This window comes from Condylura cristata, unplaced genomic scaffold (assembly GCF_000260355.1).
Source record: "Condylura cristata isolate star-nosed mole 26May11 unplaced genomic scaffold, ConCri1.0 scaffold00012, whole genome shotgun sequence".
NCBI lineage: Eukaryota > Metazoa > Chordata > Mammalia > Eulipotyphla > Talpidae > Condylura > Condylura cristata.
Window position 1 is genome coordinate 51,310,106 of NW_004567113.1, and position 8,769 is coordinate 51,318,874.

An 8,769-nucleotide genomic window follows, 5' to 3' on the forward strand; every position below is an offset into this window, starting at 1 on the left:
CATCATCTGCTTCCCTGCTAAGTCTATCGTTAGGCGGCACTTTTTCTGAACATTATATCACTGACAGGTTCTGCATCAAATACGTGTTTACCAGACTCAATCTTTGCTTAAAAAACCACCGGTTTTTTTCTCGAGTGTATGGTAAACAGAACACAGCTATTTATATTCAGAGGGAAACTCACCTGACTTTATCTGTAACTTAATTACGGTGAAGCCCTATGTGTAGTCGACAGAACAGCATAAATTAATAATGCTGTAATTGCGGGGTTCACTTACGGGGATCCTGACTGCCCTTCTCTAGAGAAACCAGGTTAGCAAATAGGCTTTGAATTAACAAATAGTCTCATGGTGGACTTTTTTCTCCAGAAGCATGGCTACCCCTCCCCCAGCTTTATGTCCCCTTCACTCTCCTTGAGCAGGCTGGCTTTCCTATCGCTACTGTTTCTCCTCTGGGTGGCTATTGAAATATCCCTCTAATATTTCTCCATTATAATGCGAGCCGTCAATAGCACAATGCCTGGTGCGCCTGCCTTTCCAGGACGAAGCACAGAGCTATTCCATTACCCGGGCGTCCATCAGGACAATAAGCCACAAATCTTTTTCAGTGCAGCTCCAGACGTGGCTGCCTTTGGCTAGGAGCAGGAAAGGCCGAATGTTTCCCCTGTGTGGGGAGAAATCAAACGTGAGAATTCTGACTTATTCTGCGTGTGTTCTTTTAAGGAGAGGCAGTGATCGGAAGCCAGCAAAGTTTTCTTTGGTTAAATGATGCAGCTAGGGTGATTGCACAAGTGCATTAGGGACAAGACTCCAATATGTGCTTAATTTTCTTTGGAGGATTTACTAATGATTGGTGGGAGCTCGGCTCTTATTTATTACTTACTCTTCTTAATAATGAAAAAGAGGACTGTATGTTGGGTGTGCAGCCAGCTGATAAACTCACTTGGAGAAATGACTGGCAACCCATGGATATTTTGTACCCTGTGGAACTGGGGGGTGGGAAGGTGGACTGGGGGTGGGGGGGAGACATGGCTCCTGAAGTCTATTAAGAAATTTGCAGCCTCTTAAAGTCAATACTATTTGGCCTTCAAGGTTTATGCTAATATCAGTGAAATGTGTGAGGTGTTAAGTGTTTTATTACTTTTTTGAAGAGTTTTGAATATATTTTACCACACCAGGAATGTCAAAATAAATTCCAGATGGATTAAAGAGTTAAATATTTTAAAACGTAAACTGTTAGAAAATCTAGAAGAAAATAGATGTGAATATTTATCAAACCTTCTGTGGGAAAGGGTTTTCTGAGCTTAGAATTACTGGAGTAAGTTACTGAGGAAGTGATTGATAGACGTGATTCCATACAAATTTAAAACTTTCATACATTCCCCCCCCGAAAAAAAATCACCAAAGTCAAAAAAGCAATAAAACAAGGAAAACCTAGAGATAATGATGTAGGAATTTCTGCAAAGGGATAACTCTTTAATAAACATAGCTCATATAAATTCGATAATGCAGATTACAGGTCCATGGTCAATACAGGGAGAAAGGACATGAAAAGGAAAAAGACAAATATGAGGAATACTGGGAAATTTTACATTTACTAAGTATCCAAATCAGTGTAAATGAAAACAACAGTTAAATGCTCTTCTTCCCTTTCAACACTGCCCATCAAATAGCCAAATTTTGAAATGAAATAATAGCTAATGATAAAGAACTATGTAGAGACAATGATTAGGAAAATGACTTATCCTATGTCTTGATGAAGAGAAATTGAACAGATAATATCCGTGTTGAAAAGAAAAGGAACCCTCATGATGAAAACCTGCATAGAAAAGGATGGGAAGGTTGCTTTTGTACAAGGATCATTCGAGTGGTTAAAAATGCCCTTAGGAAAAATATTTTCTTTGTTATTTTCCTAGTCTTTTCTAAATTCACTATAATAATTGTTCAAATCTGAAGTAAACTCCCAATCTCACCAACTTCGGCTGCCCAGTACCATGACACTCTCAGCCAGCTCCTCACCTAATGCTAGTTAGTTCTAATTCCATGCCTGTATTTGAAGTCCTGGGCCCTGTCACCCACGGAACAATAATACCTCCCTTTCCTGTCATTAGTGTGTCAGTCTTTCCTGACAAATTTGCATCCTTCCTTTTTGCCTTTGACCAGTGGTCTCTCCTTTAAATCTGAGTGTTTTGCTCATAAACCTACTTTTAACTCTGTTTTATCAACTTTTGAGACTTTACTGCTAATACTCATCTCGTGCCTCAGTCTTTTCATCCTCAGTGATAATATCTACTATGAAGTGATAGTGAGAGAATTAATGAGAAAATATAAGAAAAAGCCTTATAAGCCTTGATGCATTATGTCAGTGTCACTATTCTAATAATTATTGTTTGCGCCATCAAAATTCAAATGTCAGAATTATGGCCTGAAAGGTAGCTCAATATTGTCTATTCATTGTCTCCATGAGTCTTATTATACCAGGCACTGTAGGCTGGAGGGCAACATTAGCTTTGCTCTTATTGAGAGTAGAAGAGTGTGTCAGTGCTGCAGCTTTAGGGAGAGTGTGGTAGAACCATGGGCCTTGTGCCCACGGTTAGGGGTGAAGAAGATGGTGGAGAATGGGAGCATGAGTCAGGGAGGATGATAATTTCTGTGCTCTAGGAAAGAAGAAATAGTGGGCAAAACTAGAGGGAACCAAAACACATACCGCACAAAGCCAGGGACTTTGTTATTTTAAAAAAGATTTATTTATTTATGCATACAAGAACTGGGGTACAGGCCAGAGGTATGGGGGTAAGAGGATTCACTAGTGACAGAATGGGGAGCAGAACAGGCAGATGTACTGAAATACACTGCTGAGGGGAGCAGTGGGTAGGTCAGGAGAGGTCTGCTGCGTCCTATGTGTCACTCCCTGCCTGGGGATTGAACTCATGCTGCAGTGGCTGGCAATAGCTTCATAGGGCTTGACTTAATCCCTAGCACCACCAGTGAGGGATCAGGGATCCTAAATTATTAAGGGGAAAATCCCATGTTGCCCATTCTAAGGATCATGGCCACCTGTGAGCATCAAGGCAAAGTAATCAAACACTCAAAAGTTTCTAATACAGTGAGAGATTCAAGGGAATAGAGAGAGGGAGGAGAGGAGTAGCAGAAGAACAGATTTCAAAATGCAGACTTCAGTTCAAACTCTGAAATCACCCACCCTCTCAAGGGCATCCATGCCATCAAATAGGCAGGGTCAGGAGACAAGCCCAAGACACTTCCTGGCCGAAGCACAAGCAGTAGGTTGTGCAGGACCCAGAGAGCCCGGAGGAGAGAAATAAAGTTCGAATGTACCACCACTTGATTAGGCAGCAGCTGCCGTGGTCTCTCGGGGTGAGACCACCCTCCGCCGGCCAAGGAACGAAAACCAGAACAGCGAAGAAAGACCAGAAGTGTCTGCTGCTGTCCTCGCCCGTGCCCTGTCCTACATGGCCAACTGGCCTTCCTCCCAGTGCCCATTCAGGAAGGCCAGTTTATGACATATGGAGTTGGGATGCGGGTGTCTGAGATGCTGGGGTACAGGGGTGGTGTGGGGAAGGTGGCAGGGGCTAGGACCTGTCCAGGACATCATTTATGGACTCAGAGCTTGCTCCTCGATGTCCCTCCAACAGGAGGTCTGAGAGCCTTGACTTTGCTTTTCAATCACCACCTTTGTCCCGGGCTGGTAATGACCTCGATGCAGATGGTCAGTCTGTCCCTTCTTAGAGTGATAGATTGGTGAATTGCTCTTTGCTGAATGCCAGCAGTTGGGGCACAAAGGAATTCATCCCAAACCTCTCTCGGTTTTTCTAGGCTGGCAAATAATCAAATAAGCATCAAACAGATTGATTAGAGAAGAAATTAAAAAGAAGTTTTAATTATAATAGTGTCCCTTCTGTAGATGTGGGAGAGACCCAGTGTGAAGGAGTAATTTTTCATGTGACTTCAGATGCCATCTTAAGTAGCTTAGCTAATGCAAGGGAGGTTGGGGAAGAGAGGGGAGGTTTAGTTAAGGAGTTTACTGGAGAAGGCAAAGCAAGCAAAATGTATGCAGCTTTGGTTGTGCCTTTTTCATAGGAAAGAGATAAGATTAGGTCTTCCTAGGAGAGGCTGTTACATACAAATATCAAAAGCAGCCTCCACCCAGCCCTCAGAGACCCTCCCTGAAATCAAGCCTTTGCAAAAAATACATTTTAGGGTGACAGATTATTGCTCCCCTGTAAGACCATGATGCACTAGGCAATCCCCTGATGCCAGGAACCTTCTGTGTGCTGAGTCAGAGGCCAGAAGAGCAACACTCACAGCTGGGCAGGTTGTTGGGAGCAACATGGCCCGTGTTATATAGCGCATGTGGTCAGGTGTGCGAAAGGCCAGGTTTCCAACTCTGTCCTGGACATGGGGGGCTGTGGGGGACAGAGGCAGGATGGGGGTGACTTTGTAGATGGAGAAGCCCTTGGGATGGGATTTTTTTTTCTCCAGATGGGTAGTGCAGAGTGTTTTTCCAGATGGGAAGGTGACTTAGATATTCTCTGCAGTGGGAAAAGTCTGTACCAAGCCAGAGTGTATACAGTTGTAGCATGGAGTGATGATGACTCAAGATTCTGAATACAGTGATGGAGGCAGTGAGGAGGCAGAGGGTGTGGTTGGCAAGGGCGTGGCATGGGAGACCACGATTGGCGAATCTAATTTACAATCTAGAAACTTGTATCACTTACGGGTGCACAACTTTCATTTGCTTTGCAGTGCTGTCTTCCATCACTGGGGGAGCATGTAACCCTTCATCTTCAATCCCACTTCCCCGCTTGTGTGGGGAAGCCCTGTCTTTTCTTCTTGGCATTCACACTTTTCTTTCACACTGTTACTCGCCTTCACTTGGCATCCAGAACTTTATCATTCCCCATGAGATGGACATAAGAGGTCACTTGCACTTTGGCATCCAAGGTGGTTTTAGAACCCAGCTGGTAAGGACAGAGTGCCTGTGTTCCAAATACCTCTCTGGATGCTTCATCTCCTATGGGGTTATAACTGGGGCTGGGACCTTTGGGAAATAATCAGGTAATAATGGTGACACCCTTGGGTGTGGGATTAATATCCTTAGGAGAGACATGGCATGAGGCTGCTACCTCTGCCTTGTGAGGATGTGGCCAGAGGGCAGCCCTCTGCAAACAAGGAAGAGAACTCCACCAGAATCCTGATCTCAGACTTCCAGCCCCTGGGAAATGTCTGCTGCTTAAGACATCGTGGTATGCTCAGCAGTTCTTCCAGCAGCCGGAGCGGCTCCGCTCCCTACGACCCTGACTTGCATTCTTTCCTTGCCTTACTCTTGCCGACCCTGCTCTGCAGTGAGTTATGGACACTAGGTGGTGCCAACTGGGTTGCCTTTTATTTGGAAGAACAGTTAGAAGGCAGTGTTTGATGTCTTCTTCTTCTTCTTTTTTTTTTAAAGATTTATTTATTTAGGGCCCTCCCTGGTGGCGCAGTGGGTTAGGACGCAGCACTGCAAGCTGGCTGCAGCAGCCTCAATGCATGTTTGATCCCTGGTCCTGGAGGTGACCCACATAGTGCGGCAGACCTTTAATGACGCACCCATTGCTGTCTTCAGCAGTGCACTTTGTCGATCTGCTTGTTCTGCTCTCCATGGTCTCTGGCCTATAGCCCAGTTCTGTATGCATAAATAAATAAATCTTTTTTAAAAAGACATTAAAAATATTTATGCATACAGAACTGGGGTACAGGTCAGAGGTGCAGGGGCGGTGAAAGGATTCACCAGAGACAGAGCGGGGAGCAGAACAGGCAGATCAACGAAGCACACTGCTGAGGGAGCCGCAGGCAAGACTGGAGAGGTCTGCTGTGCCCTGTGGGTCACCTCCCCGGCAGGGAATCAAACTCGCACTAAAGCAGCTTGGTCGAGCTTGCATTGCTACACTTTAACCTACTGTGCCACCAGGGTGGGCTGATGTCTCTTTTTTAATTTGTTCTTTATGATGATTGTCAAGATGCCAAATAATTGCTGGTTAGATTCTAAATTAGCCTTTTATGTGTGATCATTCCTAGCACCTATGAGCTTGAATCACTTTCATTCTTAACCAATGATATCTTTAATCCTCAATAGAATCATGATTGTCATTTTGGGATAATTACTTTATAATTTCCAGTTGCATTTAATCAGCTAGAGATAGGACTTTTTTTATAGAATGGGAACAAACAGTTGAGGAAATGCCCCCAAACTATTGCTGTGAATACTGGATTTTCCTTTCCTTTAACCATGAGAAGGTTAGGAAGAAAGCCCATGGAATACTTACAATAGCACACATAACCTAAAGGCCATTATTTACACAAAATACTGCCTTTTGTCAGGTGTTTTAATGAACATCGAGTTAATAAATAGAAAAGTTAAAAAGGAAAGGGGAAAGAGAAAAGCACTAATCTATGAACAGATTTTAAACAACTTAATCATAGTCTTTCCTCCCCTCCCCGTTATTTTATTTTGCTCTGTCCCCCCAAATTTCCCTAGCCACTGGAAAAGGAATTGGTCCCACAATATTTTGCAACAGGCACCTAAGAGCTGTCCTTAAACATATTTCAGGTAATCTATAAATAGCTCAGCAGCACAGCACTGCTGCTGGGAGACAGAAAAGCAAGACAAACTCCTGAGATCAAAAAACCTGTCAGAATATTTCAGGAGAAGAAGTTGGATCGGTTTAGGTTGAGTGATCTGTCACATCAGGTCTGCCTGTTGGGTTGCTGGTCTGGCTGTGGGTGCCTTTGGAGATATTTCTCTGTGAAAAATGAAGAGCTGAAGCTTAGTTCTGCCACCTACCAGCCAGGTGACCTTGGGCATGGAACTTTTTCTTTGAGCCCTGTTTCTTCCTATGGCAACACCTCAAAAGACTGCAGCGGCATCGAAACAAGACCATGGAGATGCACAGCACCAGCCCCACGCATGGGGCCACTGGATAGCTGCACCCAGCGAGGCTCAGACCTAGGCAGAAGCTGGTTTTCAGATTCACATGCCCTGCATACACATCCTGTTCCCAGCCCATGAGGGGTAAATTTGAGCACATTACTTACCATTTGCAAGATTCCATTTCCTCATTGCTAAAGCGATGGTAACAAGTTGATGAGATGATAAAGGGCCAACATTGTTTATTGAACAAGTCGGTATTAGTATTGTCAACGAAGTAGTGATCTGGGCGTAGCGACCAAAATGCTACATGAGATTAACCTTCTGGCTGTTTTGAGGAAATAGCTAGCCAGTCCAAGTAGAGACATTGCTGAAACACTGGTCATTGTCAGCGATACACATTATATTATGAAGTACATTCTGTGATTCAGGGGTAAATAGTCTCTCATAGTAGAAACACCAAATACTGATTTAGTGAAAATTGTGATGTAGCATCTGTGTTGGGAGGATGGGGATGGAAAGTGAGTAGTGGGCTGTGTGTATGTGCGTGATTTACAAAGGTAAGTAAAAGTCCTTCTGGGCCCTCACTAGTGGCGCAACGGGTTAAAACACAGCACTGTGAATGAAGCTGGCCACAGCCACTGAAGCATGAGTTTGATCACACTCGGCTAGGGAGTGACCCCCATGGCGCAGTAGACCTCTCCTGTCTCACCTGCTGCTCCCTTCAGCAGTGTACTTCATCAGTCAGCCTGTTCTGCTCCTCACTCTGTCTAGCCTGTCTCTCGTGCATCCTCTCATCCCCCCTGCACCTCTGGCCTGTACCCCAGTATGCATGACTGAACAAATCTTTAAAAAAAGAAAAGATCCTTCTTCCAAAATAGGGAATTGTGAGAGCTACTGAAAACGGCTAATCAGTATAGGTTCTTCCCATAGAATTTTAGCTGGTAGTGAGTTTGCCCATCATAAAGATCAGAGATCCCAGCCTCATTTATGGCACTGTGACACCACGTTCTGGACAACAGATGAGAGATGGAATTGACAGACATATTTTCTGAGTTTTGTTCTTACAGGGAACGAACACGTTTGCCTATTCCCTTTTCCTTGATCCCGTAGGAAGAAATGTGGGCATGGTGCGAGGTCCTCTTCTGCCATTTATTTTGTATCAACTTTTAAAGTTCACGAGTTCTTTGAGATGACATATTTTACATCACCATATGTGACTCACAACAGTAGGTTCCCACTCTGCAGATGTACATCACCAACCCCACCCATGCCAGTGTTCAGCCTTTTAGAACAGAAAAACCAGTTTCCATTTGAATGCTGTGCCATGTCAGTCTGTAATGAAATCCAAATCAATATCCTGATCAGAAACCAAAGGAGAGTGTCTGAAGTTGAACAACCAGGAGTGAGTGATCGAAGGACGTTATTTAGAAATTTCAAATCAAATTCTAGAAGAAACAGTTAAAGGGCTTGAAAGATCTGGCCATGGAGAACCTTGAATGTATAGGGTGGTGGGGTAGGGAGCCATCACTGTCCTTTGAAATGGTGCATGAGCATTAATTAACAAAAGTTAAAATTAAATCTAAGCGGAGTCTTTCTCACGCACATATGCACACATAAGCTTATAATTGTGTCTGCTGTCCCCTTGGATGAAATATATTTCCACCCAGGAGCTTGTGATTTAAGGCATTAAACACTTAGCAACCAGGAGTCTTATTTGAAAAGTTTGATCAATGGCATCACTCTCCTGTTTGTAATCTCATAGCATAAATATATGGTTAGACTAGAGCATGACTTCAAAACAGCCAAACTATAACACGTCAAGAAATTTGAAAAGTAAAAGATGT